Below are 17,182 nucleotides of genomic sequence, written 5' to 3' on the forward strand. Positions count from 1 at the left end.
TTTTTTTTTTTTTTTTTTTTTTTTTTTTTTGACCCTGTATAACACAGGTCTCAGAAACTATTCCTTCTGAAAAATTTTCCATGTCCTTCTGTAAATGCCACAACAAATCTATCATAAACTGGGGGTGGCTGGACATGAATTTTGCAGCGACACTATTCCACCTACTATTGTTCATCCTCTTTTTAATAACAGTGCCCAATAACATGTTTTGCCTTTCCTTCTGAAGCCTTAACAAAGGTACCTACAATGTCCATATTTTCACCAACAGTCTCTTCAAAGGAAACTAGACTTTTTTTTTTTTAATCATGAGCTGCTATTTTGCATCTTCTGCCCATTACTTGATTTCAAAAGAACTTTCCATTTCAAATCATTCAATACAAAAACAATCCACTTGCAAATACCAAAATCTGTGTTCATTTTCTATGATTTCCATAACAGTGTATAGCAAACTGAGAAGTTTAAAACAAGGAAATTTGTTCTCTCATACTTGTCATACTGTCATTCTTCTGTAGAATCAAAATCTGAAATATCACTGTTATCAAGACAATGCTCCCTCTGCAGACTGTAGAGAAGTATCTTTTCTCGCCTCTTATAACTTCTGGTGGCCCCGGGCATTCTTTGGCACATAGTAGCATAACTTCAATCTCTGTCTACCTTCATCATAGCATGTCTTTCTTCTCTGTTTCCCTGTCCTCTTCTCCTTTTATAAATGTATCACTCATTGTCTTTAGAGTGCACCATAAACCCAGTATAATATCACCTCAATATCCTTTACTAATTACATCTGCAAAGACCCTACTTTCAAACAAGATTGCAATCTGTGGTTCCAGAGGGGAACATGATTTGGAGGTTTGGGAGGCACTAATGCAACTAATCCATACCTTCTTTCTAATAAGTCAGCAATAGCAAGTCAAGATAAGGGCTATTGGATTATGCATTAAAATTCAGCCTTCCAGTGTTTTTTGTTGTTTTGTTTTCTGTTTTAATGAAACATATATTAGTACATTCACGATATCAGCACGAAATAGAGAACTGGCAAGTATTTATAGAGGAACTGGCTAGGAAGGCTCTACAAAGTAATAACTTATTTGTATCTCCTTTGTTCTTAACAGAGTTGAGATATTTTGAAGTATTATGAAAAATGTAAATATAAGGCAGAGTCAATTGTAAGTAAACATTTCTATTCCAGGTCAACATCCTTATTTTCCTGTGAGATATGAATCTTTATCTCTAGCCCTTCTTAAAGACTTTTACCTCAAATTATTATTATAAAGTTTGAAAATGTTTTATTGAGGTTGGAAAATGGAGGTTTATTTAAAATCAGAGGTCACATTTACATTTTTTTAATCATAAAATAAGTTCTTTACCACTTGCTGGTAATTAAAATGAACACCCCCCTACCACACACACACACACACACACATACACTTTCTTCTACATTCTATAAGGATGATTGCCAAGTAACCATGGGACTCTTTAAATGAATTCCGAATAAGTAGATTACAAGAGCAAATCTTATTTTATAAAGTTGGAAAGGATGCTAGAAATTTTTTACTTAACCTTTACCTCTTACTGTTGAAGTATGTGGAAACAAAAGTTATTGACTTTCCCAGAATCATGTAGCTAATTAGTGACAAGACTGGAGTTGCAAATACTTGGTGTTTTAAAAAAAGAAAAACTAAGTCTACTGATTTCTCTCACTTGCAGAGTAAGTCCTTTGTGTGTTAGTGATGGTTACCCATGGTGGAAAAAAAAAAAAAAAAAAAAAAAAAAAAAAAGCACCTAACTAAGTACTTTAGGTTTCTCTGCTTCTCTGTTATGTTTATGTCAAGCCCCAGGAAACATATACTGATCTCCCTTTCTCCCTGAAAGTCTCATTTTGCACCACAGAGAAGAGGCTGAACAGTATGAGTTTGTGCTGAGGTTCAGACAGTTTAACCAAACCCATTAAACCAAGTCATTATTTCTAAGACCAATATTATGAGACTGTCTATACTACAAAAGTGGCTGTGGGAATAATAATGTCTCTATGAAAATATTGTTTTAAGGATCAAATAATCCAATATACATGAAAATTGCTTAACACATAGTAGAAAATCAATGAATCATGATATCTTCTTTATATTTTCAGCATGTTTTAGAGACAAAATGATGAAATGTCACAGACACTGAGTCAAAGTTATATCAGGATAAAAAGAAATTAAAAGATCATAAACTATCAAGAGTACTTAGACAAAGGAGAAATTCAATACCTATTGCACTGACCCTCTCAAATTTATCCTATTTGCTGTATTAGATGCATAAGCAACTTGATAGTCATTGAATTTTAGAGCTGGAAAAGACCTCTGGATGTACTTAATCTGAATCAAGATTTTTTAACCTCAGCACTGTTGACATTTTGATCCAGATAATTTTTGCTGGGGGATCTGCTGTGCGCTATATATTGTTTAGCATCATTCCTACTACTGTGTATGTTAGTAGCACTCCCTATAGTACTCACTATAATACTATAGAAAGCAACATATAGCACTCACTATATGTTAGTAGCACTTCCTCTCCTGAAGTTATGATAACCAAAACACATTGTCAAATGTTCCACTGGTGGCAAAACCACCCCCAGTTGAAAACCACGGGTCTGACCTGATCATGTTATTTAGGAGAATGAAAAACAACAAGTGATCTTCCTAGTGTCCTATAAATAGGCTATCTAGTGCTATGATGTTTTATATATCTATATATATATGTATACATGTTGTATATATGTTATATGTTATATATATATATATATATATGTAGTTCTTCTGCCTTTTATTTTGTGTATGACTTGGAATAAGTCACTTATCTTCTATGAGTCTCAGTTTCCTTCCTAAAATAGGAAAAAAAAAAAAAATATTTGACCTGAATTAATCATTGGATTCTGGGAGGCTAAAATAGGATAGCATTGTTAAAGGTTTCGAGGCAACACACCTCCATAGACATATGCAAGTGTGCACAGATATACTTGTGTATTATTGTCATTGCTATTCTTAGGGAAGAGTCAGGTTTTAAACCCAGTTCCCTTCATACTTAATTTAGTCCACTGACCTACATTCAGAGGGGCCAGTAAAGTAGTATTGTCAAAATATGTATATAAGAGTAACCCAAAGTACTTACTAAAATAAAAATCCCCAAGACCATTCCCAGTTAATTTAATTTAAAAGTCTGAAGTGAACTCTGGAGTTGGCATGGTTAATAGACAAGCTTAGATGATTTTTCTGTTCACTCTTATTTTGGAATCACTGTGGTGTTGGCTGTTTTCAGATGTTCTCAAAATAAGTTCTGATTTTCAAGTGTTATACTTTCTCCATTCAATATTATCTAAGCGTCAATTATTTGCCAAAAGTCTTATTTGCATATGATTTTTATTGTCACTTCCTTACTAAATTTCTGCAATGAGTCTTTCTCTCATTAAGCATAAAATGGAAGCACCCTATCATGGCAGAATGTCTTTATATGATCCTGCCCCTTTTCTACTGATCAACATTGTCTACTGTATTTTCCTTTTCTTCATCCTCCTATCCCTCCCTTCCTGACTTTCATTCTACCCTTCATAATTCACACTTCCTGGAATCCCAGCCCTCGTACTTACACTGGAGGCTCCTACAATAATACATGTTTACATGTTCTGTAACTCTCAAACACATGTGATTCTCACAAATGCCATGCTTTACAAATTGTTTGCCTCAGATGGAGCACAATATAAACACCTATCTATCTTTCTCATCTCATATGAAGCCCTAATCTCATATGAAGTCATATCACAAAAAGTTTACAAAATACCAAATGAGAAGACTATAATCACAGAGAAACATGAAATCATACATATTGAGTGAGCGCTTCACCATCCCAGTGGTATGTATACAATACTGCATACATGTAGTATAGTGCAAATGGAAGCACAGAAATAGGAGAGATCTCTTCTGTTCATTTATATTCCCATTTCTGTTCCCAACTAAGGCAAAATAACTTCTTTTGTATGGTGATTGTATTATCTTATCAATACATGGATTGCTGCTATTTGAAGAGCACTTGGTATAAATTAACTGCCACTGTAATTTTTTTAAAAATACAAATATCAGGACAATCTCAGCCACAAGAATGGTCTTTCATACTTCTGCTACCACTAGGAGAAGTATGAAACATACTTCATATGTTGATAAACTTCCAAAGTTACCTCTTCTAGATGAATATAACCATACTAGAACTAATCTTCAGCTTTCTCCTAACACAGAGACACTATAGAATTCTCCAATTTTCCTCTTAGGCCCATGCAACTTCTAATCAACAAGATTTACTTACCACCTAGGATGTGTTGGGCAATGAGTGAATACAAAAACTAATGAAAGAAACAGCTGATGAACAATTAGAGTATATATGTATATACTCTCCACATGAAATAAACTCACCTACTGACTGATATGGTTACCCTATTTTTATATGTTTCCAATTCATCTGTGAGGTTCATTTTTCTGGTCTTTACTCATTTTGTTCCCATAACATTAATCACCAGTATCCAGCACAATCATAACACCTTCCCCTTAACTCATCTATCAGATAACTGTTATTGAATGGTAAAGAAATAAATTTGTGTGTTAATATTTACACAACATAGACAAATGAGAAACACATTAATTTATTTAAATAGCCTACATTATATTTATATTTTACATATTAACCTAGCAGACTTTTCCTCCTTTTAATGGGCAATATACTGTGTTAAAGATGAAACATTCATATAATAAATTAATCATTTATCAAAAAGAGTCATGTGTGTTCCCAAGAAAAATAAATGTCTAAAAAAATCAAAAGTAGGAAACATATTACACACTTTCTTGCTATTTGATAATCAAAAAATAATCATTTTATTATACTTAACATAGTTATTGAGAAGCAACAAGGGGCATTTGCATTTACGCAAAATGCTGCTTAGAACTTCCTTTATATTGTTATCAAAGATGCTGGTCAATACTTTATAGCTTTTCTGAGCTTATGCATTCTGATCAAACTTTAGAATATAAAAGATTAAACTTCTCAGCTAATTACATGCCTGGAGGCACATTAACAATGCAAGTGTCAATGCTCTGTTAAAATTCATTTTGCATTTTAACACAGTCCTGATAGCAAAACTTTGAAGGCAACAAAGTGGAAAGAATTATATTCTTATTTAAAAGGTAGCCTAGAAACCTTGAAAATTTGAACTTAATTATTTTATATTATGGGAAATTTCAGAGGTAATATGGAATCAAAGTGAACTTTTCATGCTAAAAAAATCATGGGTCATTGATTTTAGTGAGAAGAAAGTTAACAATCTTTTGCCCGCCCCCCTCTTTTTTTTATTTAACTGTGAGATTACTAAACCATAGAAAGATTTCGAGACATATACAAAGACAATTAAAGAAAGATAGGTCTAGTACTCAGAACTTTGAAACCAGAGAGCTTTCCACAGTATTGTGGCTTCATAACATTCAGAGATGTGTATTTCAATATGTTTGAAATATAAGCTGCCTGTTACGGGATGAATTGAGTCCCTTTCAAAATTCACATGTTGAAGCTCTATCCCCATGTACTTTAGAATGTGTCTCTGTTTGGAGATAGAACTTTTAAAGAAAGGATTAAATTAAAATGAGGCCACTGGGGGTAGACCCAATCCAATCTCATTGGCATCCTTACAGGAAGAGAAAATTTGAATACACAAAGAGATACCAAGGATGCCTGCACACAGAGGACAGACAAACTGATGAGGTGCATTTGCAATTCAAGGAGAGTCTCAGAAGAAATAAAAACCCACCAACACTTCTAATTCAGATTTCCAGCTTCCATGAGAGAATGAGTATCTGTTGTTTAAGCTACCCAGTCTATGATACTTTGTTATGGAAGTCCCACTAATCTAATACACTGCCTAAATTGTAAAAAATACAATGTATATTTTACAATAGAATTATGAATAATTCCTTTTTAAAGTTTAACTCTCCACAGAACTCTGAATTTGTATCAAAACATTGAAACTAATATGAAAAGATTTTATGTTTTAGAGAAAGAAGTGTAATCTGCAGTTTACTTGAAATAAGACTTTACAAAAAAAACAACTAACAAAACAAAACAATTTGGCATATGGGGCAGATCAGAAAAAATTTGTAAATTACAAATAGAATTGCATAGGTATCATAATTTACTAGATGACAAAAGTAAAAGTTATCACAGAGATAAAAAAATTGATAAATTCTATTTTAGTTTTTGAAAAATATTTAAAAAAGTTTGTGTTTATCCAACTTTACGGACTCAAGAACATAATCATAGTTCTATTTTCCATACTGACATATTATGAACACAATATTAAGTTTCAGATTTTCTCAAATACATTTTTTAAAAGAATAACAATTTTAGTTTCATAAAATTATGGAGGGAGCTAATTTAGTGCAAACAAATTTGGGCTTAAAGTCAGAAATCTAAAATGTTATTAGTCCTTAATTAGCAGTACGATTATGGTCAAATGGCTTACTTTGTCTCTGCCTCAATTGCTATGTATCTAAAATAAATAAATATTCTAACTAATCTTAATATTTATTTTTTGTCCTAAAATATTTCATGCTGAACGTAATTGCTTTATTTGTAAAGTTGATATTTGCGACTGGTTAAACATAAATGTACCCATTAGTCCACCTTGAGAAAGACTCTTAAGATAAATAAGTAAACAACGTTAAGTTCCATACTCTGTAATCTTCTTATAAATCAGAACAAAAAAATAAGATTGAGAAATTGACAAATTTTAATTCCTTGAGACTTTGGCACCAAAAATTCTTTCAAGGTATTTCACAGGTTTCCTGGCTTCTTCCATCATGAGGGCAAAGTTAAAGTCCACCTCGACACTGTCTAGAAAGACTACTATTCACTAAACTGAGAGATGTATTTTGTACTTCTTTTCCCCACACAGGTTCTTACAGATGTGACAGAGCAAGTGAGGGCAGACTTACAAATAATTGCTGTAGAAAATCATTAAGGGACAAAAAAACAATGTAAATGTTTGCTTAAGCAGTTTCTTTTTGTGCACTAAACGTCCCTAGCTAATTTTTTTTTTTTTTTCCAACATACTCCTAGTTCTAAATAGGTGCTGAGATGACACTGAGAAAATGGAAAGAAAAAATAACTGCTTCTGAGTGCACATAATTTGAAATGACAAGACCTTTGGCCTAAGAGGTAGGTGCAACATTTTGACTTTGCAAGTAATTTAATAACTATGAGCCCTTTAATCAATATAAGCTTCAATTTAATATCTGTAAAGTAAGTAGTTCATTAAATTATTCAATAAACACTTGTTGAGGACACAGTGGTGCATCACACATGGGCTCATTTCTTAAGATTAGAAAAATGAAAGAAACCTGTAATTCAATAAGGGAGAGTTAGAAGTATCATGACAATCACAACCCTTGGTGACAATATTGCAATAGAAATATGCATGACAGGATGTGGAAGGAAGTGAAGAAGTAGCTCATTCAGCCTGGGAGGAGCGACATTTACAAATTTTCAATGTCACTGCCTTTTGTGCTGAGTCAAAAAGTATATGCATATTGTATCTGAAAGCAGGATCAAGAGAAAGCAGATCAGTGTGCACAAAAGCATTGCACAGAAGAATAACTGCCAGGGAAGATTGAGTTTGATGCTAGGGTTAATATTTGTGTTCTCACAAGTCTCTTACAGATCCACATGCTATGTAAAACACTACCAAACATGTATTTAAAACAAACAACAACAACAACAACATAAAAACACCCAGATATATTTAGTCCAATAATTATCGACATAAAAGAAAAGACTGGAGGTATTAGAAAAGGATTCATTTTCCAGCATGGGCTTTTTGCAGGAGGAATACCTGGAATTTACCAATTCTTATTCCATGTTCTCTTTATCCCCAAACACTATATAATTTGTTTTACCTATTTTGTTTAGATAGATTTAAAATAAATACCAGATAGTGCAGAACTCTTCCAGTTCTCTCTAATGTCCCTACCACAGTCCCTCCATGCCCTGTGCTATAGAAGCATTGACGTTTCAATTTTCCACACATTAACAGCAGATATGAGCAGTTCATGCTCTGGATGACAGCTCAAAGACAAAGGAATTCTCTAGTGCTATATAGTGTCATATTTTGGTGGTGAAGTGAGTGAAGAATGCAATTTAAGTTCACTACCATTCACATTGAGGAGTTGATGATTGCAGTACAAGGAAACAAGCACCTGCAAAGGAAAGAAAAATATCATCACAGTGTCTAATGAAAATGAAACGAGTGCTTCTTCAGCCCCATTAGCTTTTGCTACCACCTCATAACTTTCCAGGAAAGATTCCAAGCTTAGAGAATGCACCTACCTTTACTAATGCACAGTATTTGTTGTTTGTAAAAAATGAGAAGTCTTACTGGACAGTGTTTCTAGCTGGAGACACATATTTTAACAAGGAATGTCTTTGGGGTACTTGTAAGGAAGTTATCTACTTCAGATTCTCAGCGGGAGGATTGAGCAGATAGATTGAAGATAATTTTCATGTTTGTATTTTTTCATAAGGTTAACTAAACAAATAAAAAAATATAAATGGCAAACCTAATGGATATGAGAGAAGCGTACCCTTTCTTTCTTTGTTGTATGAGTGTGTGGTGTGGGGTGGGGAGAAGGAGAAACAGTTGGTGAAGTGGTTAATTTTTAAATTATTAGCTAATCATCTTTTTCTAAAGATCCCTCTGAAATCTGAATCCTAATACAGGCATTCAATTCAGATTGCTCTGAGAATACTCATGATGGATTCTGGCAATAAGCATTTTAAACAATTTCTATATAGTGCTATTATTTTTCCTTTATGTCCTGGGAAACTTTAAAAATTGTATTCTCAATTTAATTTACATATTTGACCACTTTTAGCTATCTAGTGATCATCTAGTAACTATATAATTTTGATGTCACTAGTAAATTTAAGACAATTTCTCCTTAAAATTCAGTGTGTCACTAATTCAGGGTGATAATTATATGTGCAGTAATTATCTTAAACACAGAAAAATATATTTGATGGATTTAAGGTGATAACTATACAAGGGATGCACTGTGAACACAGCAAATTTGTTTTCTTAAGCCTAGAATTATTCACTTATTCTGAGGTTTATATTATTTGCTTCTGCCCCATTAGACAGAATAATAATGCCTCATAGTGAGCTTTAGACATCTATGGAAGAAGGTGCTTTTGTTTGTTTGTTTGTTTTTCAAATATTAACTTCTTTGCTGTACAAGAAGGTACTCTGTATGTGCACTTAAGGATAACATTTTAAATAGTGGCATTATACCATCACCTCCTATTTAATTCATTACCACTCCTTGTCCTTCTCTAATTGCTATTTTTTAAAAACTTTCTACCCTCTAATTTGAAACTGTGTATTTTTATTTAAGAAATCATCTAAAGCAGTGATCCACATTAACTTTTCAGCAGGTTCGTAATTTCCAGGCTTTACATTTCTTGTGTTTCTGTTACTTGGAAAACCTCAGAGTAAAAATTTTGGCAAAAAATAATTTTCAATGCAGGCATCAACTCCTTAATTTGCAAGAGATCAGAATCACATTTTTCACATGTAATTTCCAGCGACATAATTCAACTAACATTTACATCACTCATTACTTAGTGCACTATTATTTGGTTGTAACAAAAAACATCCCAAAATAAAGTGGTACAAATACAACAGAATTGAGTCACTTTCTTATATAACAGTCCATGGTGGCAGTTGGCCAAGGTATACAGTCTATATGGCTAGTCACAACAGAAACTCTGATTCATTTCATCTTGCTTATCTCCCATTTCTCAGGTGTGACTCTGTTCCTACCATCAAGTTCCCATTTCAACCTGTATCAAAGAGAGAGGAGAGGAAGTAGAAAACAAGCAATTATCTTATAAATATCTGCCTTGGAGTACATACATCACTGTCATTTTCATTTTGTCTGCTGTAATTAATAGCATGTCCAAACACAACTAAAAAGAGATTCAAGAAATAAACTTTCTAGCATCTAACATTCAGTTACTAGACCCCTTAGTAACTAAAGGAAAGTATGGGTAATTATGAAAAATCATCAGCCTCTGTTATAGCTCATAATTGCAAGTGGCCTTGTGATTACAGGTTTTTTAAAGAAGTTGCTAGAAACGTGTAAATCCACTATATTTTAAGCAAGGACACTAGATTATGATCAGTTTTTCATGGTGGCAGTTTTCAACTTGTCAATGTTTGCTAAATTAAAAGTTACCACATTTAAAACAAGTAAAAATAACTCAGAAATAAAGTTTAATTCCTATAGATTATATTGCTAAAATGTGATTGGGCAATTCATGAAGCTATCAATCAAAATATTTGCACGATTTTCAATAATAAGATGCATAAACTCTGCAGACCTTATAATATACTTTGGCTCTGTATCCCCATCCAAATCTCATCTCAAATTGCAATCCCCACATGTTGAGGAAGGAACCTAATGGGAGGTGATTGGATCTTGGATGTTTTTTCCCTCTTTCTGTTCTTGTGAGAGTGAGGGAGTTCTCACGAGATCTGATGGGTTAAAAGTAGCAGTTTCCTCATGCTCCCTCTTTCTCCTGCCACCATGTAAGACATGCCTTGCTTCCCTTTGCCTTCCACCATGTCTGTAAATTTCCTGTGGCTTCCACAGCCATGTAGAACTTTAAGTAAACTAAATCTCCTTTTTTCACAAATTACCCAAACTCAGTATCTTTATAGCAGTGTGAGAATGAACTAATACAGGAAATTGGTACTGGGAGTGGGACACTGCTATAGCAATAACCTGAAAATGTGGAAACAACTTTGGAACTGGGTAGCAGTCAACAGTTTGTAATAGTTCGGAGGGCTCCAAAGAAGACAGGAAGAAGAATGAATGTTTGAAACTTCCTAGAGACTTTTTGAATGGTTTTGACCAGAAATGCTGATAGCAATGTAGACAATGAAGTCAATACTGAGGTGGTCTCAGATGAAGATGAGGATCTTAGTGGGAAGTGAAATAAAGGTGACTCTTGCTCTGCTTTAGCAAAGAGACTGGCAGCATTTTGCCCCTGTCCTAAACATATGTGGAACTTTGAACATGAGGGAGATTATTTAGGGTAGCTGGCAGAAGAAATTTCTAAGCAGCATAGTATTCAAGATGTGACCTGGCTTTTTCCAAAAGAATCCAGTCATATGCATTCACAAAGAGATTATTGGAAATTGGAATTTATGTTTAAAAGGGAAGAAGAGAATAAAAGTTTTGAAAATTTGCAGCCTGACTATTAATTATAGCAGACAAAATGAAAATTTGCAGCCTGCTATTAACTACAGCAGACAAAATGAAAATGGCAGTGATGTGTGTACTCCAAGGGTGGAAAAGAAAACCCATTTTCTGGAGAGGAATTCAAGCTGGCTGCAGAAATTTGCATAAATAACAAGAGACTGAATGTTAATCACCAAGACAACAGGGAACATGTCTTCAGGGAATTTCTGAGATCTTCAAGGAAGGCTCTTTCAGCACAGACTTGGAAGCTAAGAAAAGATAAATGCTTTTGTGGGCTGATCCCAGTGCTCCACTGTTCTGTGCAGCCTCTGGACATGGTGCCCTGCCATCCCAGCCACTTCAGCTTCAACTGTGACTAAAAGGGGTCAAGGTAACACTTAGGCTGTTGCTTCAGAGGGTCTATGCCCTAAGCCTTAGTGGTTTCCATGTGGTCTTGGGCCTGTGGGTACACAGAAGCCAAGAACTGAGCTTTGGGGACCTCTGCCTAGATTTCAGATGATGTATTGAAATGCATGGATGTCCAGGCAGAAGTCTGCTGTAGGTGTGGAGCCCCCTCATGGAGAAACTCTACTAGGACAATGCAGAGGGGGAAATGTGGGGTTGGAGTCCCCACACAAAGTCTCCACTGAGCCACTGCCTAATGGAGCTATGAGAAGAAGGCCACTGTCTTCCAGACCCCAGAATGGCAGATAAAGAAGGGTTGCCCATGTGCCTGGAAAGGAAGCAGATGATCAATACCAGCCTGTGAAAGCAGCAAGGAATAAGGCAGCTGCTTAGCTTCTGGGCCTGGATGACATCAGGCATATACTAAATATCCATTATTTGGCACTGTGAATGGATCCTCACCCATATTATTTCCTCCTTAGTTGATGTTTTCATCGCATCTCATCCCACTATTTTAAAATCTCCTTGATTATCTTAGCAAAGTTCATTATTTTTCTAATGTCTCTTATACAGCTTTATCTTCTTTAACAAATCTAACTTTAATCAAATATGCTTAATATTACTTGCGATATTTAGTGTCACGAGGGATAAAATCAAAACTACTCATACTGGTTCTTCCATGTAATTGTCTTTGTCCACTGACCCAAAACTATCTTGCAGCTGTACCAAATTCACCATGATATTTACATATGTTCATTGTTTTGTAATGACTGCATTTTATTGTTATTTCAGATGTGTGTTAAGAGTTTGTTTTAATACTAAAAGATTCTATCAAACGTTGGTCAAATTTAAAAAAAAAAAAAAAAAAAAAAAGAAACTCTTAAACAAAAGCCCTTAAAGTGACTGACTTATAACAATACATCTCCTTTCAAATAAATGGCCATAAATGAATGGTTTCACTTCTGAATTCCATCAGACATTTAGAGAAGTGCAATATCAATTTTTCTCAAATTCTTCCAAAAAATTGAAGCAGAGGAAACATTTCCAGACTCATTTTAAGAGGCTAACATTACCCCAATACAAAAGCCAGACAAGGACAAAAAAGAAAATGAAGTTATAAGACAATACCCCTGATGAATGCAGAAGTAAAAGTTCTCAACAAAATATTAGCAAACTAAATTCAAGAACACATTAAAATAAATATTTACCATGATCAAGTGGAAGGTATCTCTGTGATGCAAATCAATAAATGTGATGCATCATATTAACAAAATGAAGGAGAAAAATCCCATAATCTCCATAGTTGCAAAAAAGCATTTGACAAAATTAAATATTCTTTTATGACAAAAACTCTCAACAGATTAGGTATAGAGAAAATGTACCTCAACACAATAATGGTCATATATGACAATCCCATATATGGGATTGTCATATATGAAAGGTTGAAAAGTTTTACCCTAAGATCAGGAGCAAGGGAAGAATGCCTACTCTTACCACTTATTTTCAACATAGTTTTAGAAGTCCCCACTAGAGCAATTAGACACAAGAAAAAAAAAAAAAGGAATCCAAATTGGAAATAATTAATTGTCTCTATTGGCTTTGACATAGTATTATATATAGAAAACCCTATAGAATGCACCAAAACAAAAACTGTTAAAACTAATAAACAAAATGAGTAAAGTTGCAGAATACAAAATTAAAATACAAAAATAAATAGCATTTCTGCATACTAATAAACTAACAGATAAGAAAATTGAGGAAACAATCCCATTTACAATGGCAAAAATACATAAATACATAGATGTAAATTTAACTAATGAGGTAAAGGACCTGTGTACTGAACACTATAAAACACTATAAAAGGATTTGAAGAAGAGGTGGAGCAAGATAGCAGAATAGAGGGCTCCACCGATCATCCCCTTCACAAGGACACCAAGTTAACAACTGTTTACACAGAAACACTTTCATAAGAGCCTACAGACAGCTAGGCACGCATAGTACCGGGTTTCAATTTTATATTGCTGAAAGAGGCACTTAAAAGATCGAAAAAAGCTGTCTTGATTCGCTGCCACCACACCTCTCCTACCCCCAGAAGCTGCAGCATGGTACAAAGAACATCTCTGAGTGTCCCAGAGAAAGGAGAACACAGAAATTGTGAGGCATTGAACTCAGTGCTGTCCTGTAGGAGGAGAAACATAAAACCAGACCAAACTCAGCTGATACCCGCTGAGCATTTAAACCAGCCCTAGCCAGAGGGTAATCACTAATCCCAGCAGTTGGAACTTGAGTTCCCACAAACCTTGCCACCAAGGGGTACAGTGCTGTTTCTCAGTATACTTGAAAGGCAATCTAGGGCACAGGGACTGCAATTCTTGCGTGAGTCCTAGTGCTGAACTAGGCCCAGAGACAGAGCACTCGGGGGCACATGACCTACTGAGACACCAGCTGGGGTGGCTAAGCCTCCCCTAACCCCAGGTTGCATAGCTCATGGCTACTAAAAAGATCCCTCAACCTTTTGTGTGTGTGTGTGTGTGTGTGTGTGTGTGTGTGTGTGTGTGTGTGTGTGTGGCTTGAAGACAGGAGAGGCAAGAATGCAAAGAACGTTGTCTGGCTTCTTGGATACCAGCTCAGCCACAACAGGATACAGCACTGGTCAGAGTCATGAGGCCCATATTCCTGTGTCTAGCTCCCAGATGGCATTTCTAGACATATCCTGGGCCAGAAGGGAACCCTCTGCCTTGATGGAAAGAATCCAGTACTGCCAGCATTCACCACCTGCTAACTACAGAGCCCTTGAGTTCTGAATCACCAGCAGTGATACCCAGTAATACTATGTTGAGGGCCTTCGGTGAGCCTCTGAGACTTGCTACCTTCAGATGAGACTCACCACATTACCAGCTCTGGTAACTATGGGAAAAAAAGAATCATTCTGTTTGAGAAAAGCAGAGGGAAAAGTAAAGGGGATGTTACCTTACACCTTAGGTACCAGCACCAAGTGGGCTCTTGGGGGTCCCTGATTCCAAGACTTGACTCTTGGATAACATTTTGGGACATGCTGTGGACCAGAGGAGAGCTCAATGCCCACGCTGAAGGGTGAGTTTGAAGCCAGGCAGCATTCACCCCACACTGACTTAAGAGCCTTTGGGTCATTAGGGAACATCGATGGTAGTCTAGCAGTATTCCTCATGGCCTAGGGTGGTGGTGACTATGGAGTGAGGCTCTTCTGCCTTTGGAAAGGGTAGGGAAAAGTGGGATGGACTATGTCTTGCAGTTTGACTGCCAGCTAAGTCACAGTACAGTAGAATACCAGGTAGACTTCTAAGGTTTCTCGAACTGTGCATCTGAACCGACCCAGGGCCTGGGGGACCTCACTGTCCTAAAGGGAAGGAAACACATCTAGCTGACTTTGCCACCTGCTTACTACAAAGCCCCAGAGAAAACCTAGGCAGTAGCCAGGGATTGGTTAGAGCAAGCCTGGAGTGAGACCCAGTGCTGTGCTGACTTCAGGTCTAACCCAGCACAATCATAGCGCTGGTGGCCACAGGGAAGCTGGCATCACTCTACTCTCAGCTTTGGATGATTCTGTACAGACAGAGACTGTTCATTTAGGAGACAGTAAGGGAAGATAATGAAAGTCTCTTCCTGGTAATCCAGAAAATCTCCTGGATTATCTCCAAGAACAGCAGCACCTCCAGGAGTTTGCAAGAACCACAGTGTTACTTTGTTAGAGAAAGCAGACACAGCATAGATCACAACACTCAAGTCTTTTCCAATATTTGCAAAGCCTTTCCAAGAAGGACAGCTGCAAAAAAGCCCAGACAGTAAAAAGACTACAATAAATACCTAACCCTTCAATGCTCACCAAATAAACTAAACAAGGCACCAGGGATTAATCCTGGAGAAACAGAAATATATGACTTTTCAGGCAGAATTTCAAGATAGCTGTTTTGAGGAAATTCAAAGAAAATTAAGATAACAAAGAGAAGGAAGGTAGAATTATATCAGATACATTTAACAAAGAGACTGAAATAATTAAAAAGATTCAAGCAGAAATTCTGGAGCTGAAAAAAATGCAATTAGCATACTGAAGAATGCATCTGAGTCCTTTAACAGCAGAACTGATCAAGCAGAAGAAAGAATTAGTGAGCTTGAAGACAGGCTAATTGAAAATGCAGTCAGAGGAGACAAAAGACAAAAGAATAAAAAACAATGAAGCACACGTACGGGAATTCGAAAACAGCTTAAAGAGGGCAAATCTAAGAGCTACTGGCCTTAGGAAGATGGCAGACATGAGACAGGGCTAATGTGCAGCTCCCAACTTGGACGGACAAAACAGTGAGTGGAGACTCACACCGGGATTCTTTGCTGTAAGAACCACCGCAGGAACATACCAGGAAAAACAAAAGAATTTGCACATCCTTTGAAAGAAGCCATAGGCTGCTGCAAATTCAGTCAAACAAGTAAAAACACTGTGAGTTCCCAAAGTGTGACAGCACATATCCTCAGTGGGAAATCTGAAAATCCCAATCATGGGAGAAGGATTTAACCTTATCTAGAACTGAACAGATGTAGGGAGCCATGCAAAATATAAAAGTCAAAGCAGTAGTGAGAACTGCGTTATAGGCACTCCAATTCTACAGCTGGAGCCCAGGGAAGACAACCCTGACTGTATCTCACAGAGGCCCTCATGGAGGGCAGCCAGCAGAATTAGGGAGGGTACGCATGGCGTGAATAGAAAGACTAAAAGGATGTTTCCCACTGTGGGAAATATTTTGGAGATTCCTCAAAAAAAAAAAAAAAAAAAAAATCATCCAAAATTTGAGCTACCATATGATCCAGCAATCTCACTGCTGAGTATATACTCAAAACTCAAAAGGGAATCAGTATATCAAAGATGTATCTGCACTTTTTATGTTTGTTGCAGCACTGTTCACAATAGTTGAGATTTGGAAGGAACCCAAGTGCCCATCAATGGATTATAAAATAATTGTGTCACATATTCACAATGGGGTACTCTTCAACCATAAAAAATAATGAAATTCAGTCAATCATAACAACCTGGATAGAATTGGAGATCATTACATGTTCTCACTTAATTGTGGGATCTAACAATCAGGACAATTGAACTCATGGACATAGAAAGTAAAAGGATGGTTCCCAGAGGCTGGGAAGGGTAATGAGGGGCTAGTGGGGAGGTGAGGATTGTTAATGGGTATAAAAATAGTTAAAAAGAATGAATAAAACCTACTATTTGATTACACAACAGGGCGACCATAATAACTTAATTGTACGTTGTAAAATAACTTAGAGTGTAATTCGATTGTTTGAAACTCAAAGGATAAATGCTTGAGGGGACAGATAGCCCATTCTCCAAGATATTCTTATTTCATATTCCATGCCTATATCAAAATATCTCGTGTGCCCCATTAATATATACACCTGTTATGTACACCAAAATTAAA

At 35.9% G+C, this 17,182-nt stretch overlaps 1 long non-coding RNA gene across 1 annotated transcript in view; it reads left to right on the top strand.

Moving 5' to 3' along the window:
- Positions 1-9,946, top strand: part of LOC108544562 (uncharacterized) — an 11,248-nt gene extending 1,302 nt beyond the window's left edge. Inside the window, exons 2-3 of the long non-coding RNA XR_001889884.1 lie at positions 7,135-7,233; positions 9,875-9,946. This is a non-coding gene — a long non-coding RNA (uncharacterized LOC108544562). The remainder of the gene's footprint in view (positions 1-7,134; positions 7,234-9,874) is intronic.
- The last annotated feature ends 7,236 nt before the right edge of the window (positions 9,947-17,182 follow it).

The sequence above is a fragment of the Rhinopithecus bieti genome, unplaced genomic scaffold (assembly GCF_001698545.2).
Source record: "Rhinopithecus bieti isolate Rb0 unplaced genomic scaffold, ASM169854v2 scaffold_1934, whole genome shotgun sequence".
Classification (NCBI taxonomy): domain Eukaryota; kingdom Metazoa; phylum Chordata; class Mammalia; order Primates; family Cercopithecidae; genus Rhinopithecus; species Rhinopithecus bieti.